This window comes from Triticum dicoccoides, chromosome 2A (assembly GCF_002162155.2).
Source record: "Triticum dicoccoides isolate Atlit2015 ecotype Zavitan chromosome 2A, WEW_v2.0, whole genome shotgun sequence".
Lineage (NCBI taxonomy): Eukaryota > Viridiplantae > Streptophyta > Magnoliopsida > Poales > Poaceae > Triticum > Triticum dicoccoides.
The window spans coordinates 53742681-53746469 of record NC_041382.1 but is presented as its reverse complement, the minus strand read 5'-3'; positions in this window follow the sequence as shown (position 1 = coordinate 53746469).

Genomic DNA, 3789 nt, shown 5'->3' with positions numbered 1-3789 from the left:
CTATATAGAACTACCTACTTTATTTTAGTAAGAACATATGTTTTACCGATATATGAACATATGTTAGATATTAATGTCAAATGTTAAATGAATTAGATATAAATTATATGTTAGATATATATTTAATTTAGTTATATGAGATTTGATTATCTAATTAACATTTTATTATATAGAACTAGCTACCTTATTTTTAGTAAGAAAATTAATAGAACTAGTTTAGTTGAATTAATTAGTTGAACTAGTTAGTTGAATTAGTTGAGATACTTTATTTAGGTATATTTTTCGTAAGTGCTTAGTTGAATTAGTTGAATTAATTAGTTGAACTAGTTGAATTAACAGAATTAGTTGAATTAATAGAACTAATAAGTGTTTAATGTTTCACCTATGAACATAGGAATGTCGTCTGACAACGAACACGATTTCATTATGTGCGAATACTGCGAAGACCAGCACGGCCTGTGCGGCAGAAATTTTCTAGTTGATGATAGACGCTTCAGCATCAAGCTGGATGAGAACTTCGAAGTGGATAGAGTGAGTCATAACGACAAGTCTTTTTTCATAATTAAGCATGACTTATGCTTCATTTGCTTCAACTTTTAATTTTAATTTTTCATTATTCTACTAGCGTATCCCCTGCCATGCAAGAATTTTTGTCTTGGATAAGATAGGTTTTAGTCCTAACGAAACAATGGAGGTAAAAAGAGTTTACTTGAAGACCGAGCATGGTTATACCTTCAACGTCAAATTATACAATGCAGACACATACAACTATTTTGAATGCAAAACTTGGCAAGCACTATGCAAGGCTTATGCTTTTGAGCCTGATATGGTTATCACCTTTGATATTCGTCCGGAAGATGATATTGAAGGTAATAGAGACATCTGGGTCGATGTGCAGACGCCTCCAGTTCTACCATTATGTGAGTTTCTCAACCATATTTATGTCTTCGATATAAGATTATTTGAACCAGTTGAATTAATAGATCTCAATTTATATTGACAGCTTATTTCCAATCAAGCAAACATGTCCGGCGCTTGGTAGACAGGACCGTCCACTGTCCCGGGGCTGAACTAAACTGCGAGGAGACAAGTCATTATGTTTCATGGCTTGAGGATCTTGATGCTGTCAAGACAAAAAAATTTCCTGCACTTAGAAATGTTAGTACTCAAAACGTGCGACCAATAGTGTTCGTACAGAACTACGGTCACATATATTTAGGAAAGATGGTAAGATTTCTACTATTTCTCCTCAGTGCATCTTTTGCATACATTATTTTTTTAAGCTAAACTTCATTGCTAAGTATGTTACTATACGATGTTCTTCAACAGGGACTCCCGATGAATGTTGTGCCTGACTGGATCGAGACTAAAGGTACCATGAATATTGTTAGCTTACGGCCAAGATATCCTACAATGCACTTTAGTGCATTCAGGATTTCTAATAGCGAGGAATGCTTAATAATAAAAGACTGGAGAAAAATTGTGAACAATCACAGTGAAGTACTAGGGGGCGGCAATCAGAAGCGCAACCCAGGATTAGGAGACAGGTTCATCTGCATGCTCCAATATGATGAATCAGGAAAGCTATGCATGTTCTATGCTATTTTACCTGAGAGAGAGAGCAGCAGCAGTGATTAATTAGCTAGTTCATGATCTTAGTACTTGTCCTCTCATGTCCGTGTTCTTCGTCCTGAACTTAATCTCAAAGAGTGATTTGCTTTTGTGGTGTTATGAACGCTTATAATATCATTACCATGTTGAAATCAATGATATCTTTGCTTCTGGTACAAGTGAATGTTTCTTCTTTAAGCTAGTGTTGGTGGTGATTAGATAGCGGTAATGACTATATGATGAGTAAGTAGTGGTAATGAGACGGCTATTATATGATGATTTTTAGCTAGCTATGAAAACTGTTGTTGGTGATGATATATATGATGCAAGAGTTTTTATATTAATATGATGATGATGATGATGAGTTATTATATTATTTATGAAAGAAACCGCAGATTAGTTTCAACTGGCTGGATTCTAGCTAAGTGATCAAGTATATGCCATATCCATATTACCTCAATCACTTAATTAGGTGATCAAGTATATATAATATGGATATGACATATACTTGATGATTTAGCTAGGATCCACATGCATCCAGTCAAACTAATCTACGCTACATTCACCTAATGATTTAACAACTCATTATAATGTATAACAATCACTAAATTAAATTGAAAACACAAAATTAAAGTAAAAATAAAAAATAAAACCAAAACACACCCCAAACATTTAGTACCGGTTGGTGTTACCAACCGGTACTAATGTCCTACGCGCCCACGGAGCTGGCTCGTGCCACGTGGTTGCCCTTTAGCACCGGTTCATGCTAAACCGGTACTAAAGGGGGGACCTTTAGTGCCCACACTTTAGTGCCGGTTACCGAACGGCACTAAAGGGCCTTACGAACCGGTGCTATTGCCCGGTTCTGCACTAGTGGCTGCATCCAGCAACCGAGTGATTCTCTTAATGATGGATTCTATGTCCTACACCACATGTTGGAGTACAGACGGGATCACCAGAACCTTCGCATGTCACCTAGATCCGGCGATGCCCATATTCTGCAATGGGCAAAGAACTTAGGAGATATCGAGGATCATCGAATTCCAGCTGATTTCTATCACATCCAGCGCGAACTTGCCCAAATCATCATGAAGGAGGTCATCGGAAAAACAGGGATGTTCTACCAAGAAGGACAAATGTCGCGGGATGACGTCCGAACACGCGTAGCCGCTCAGCGTCTCGACCCGAAGCCTTTCACTAAGCTCGGGGACTATCTCCCTGACTTGGATGGATGGCACGACATGGAGTGATTGTCGATATATGACAATGTGTCCGTTTAGTCCATACTATCTGTATGACGAAACTTTGAGTTATGCATAACGAAAGTTTATTTGTGATGTAATTAATGATATGTTGCTTCTATTTTTGCCAAGTCTGTCTCTTTCTGTTGCTCAACTATATATGTTGCATATCATCGACTCATGTGCTGATGCAGGTTTATAGATCATCAATGGCGAAGAAGTGCTACGCCAGGAGTATACGATGAGTGGTCGGAATGTCAGGCCCGGGTGTACCGGTTTCCGGTTTTCGAGCGACAGCCAGTAGTTAGTTTAGGTTCACGCTAATGCGAGAGAGGGATACGAATGCATGTACTGCATAGTTCCACTCTCACTCAAAGTGATATCTCTTCTCGCGTATATCATTGTTTAGATGGATGACGATGTAGTTGCAAGTAATCGAGGCTTGTATCGCTCTTTTCGAGATGATGACAAGAGGCCACTTTGTGTTGGATGATGATTATGATGATGACATGATTTGATGAGACTATTTGTATGTATATGCTATGATTACATTTGTATGTGTATGATATGCTAAAGATTATTGTATAAACACTAGTAGAAAAGGGGGCTTTGGTCCAGCCAGAAAAGAGCATTAATCCCGGTTGCATTACGAACCGGGACTAATGTGAGCATTAGTCCCGGTTCAAGCGGCGAGGGCACCATACAGGCATTACTCCCGGTTCAAATGGGACCTTTAGTCCCGGTTCGTGGCACGAACCGGTACTAAAGGGTGCGATGCCCATTAGTGCCGGTTCAAGGCACGAACCGGTACTAAAGGTTAGACCTTTAGTACCGGTTCACCGGTTCGTGCCACGAACCGGTACTAATGGGGTTGAGACCTTTAGTACCAGTTCGTGCCACGAACCGGTACTAATGGTGCAATTTTCAAATCCTAACC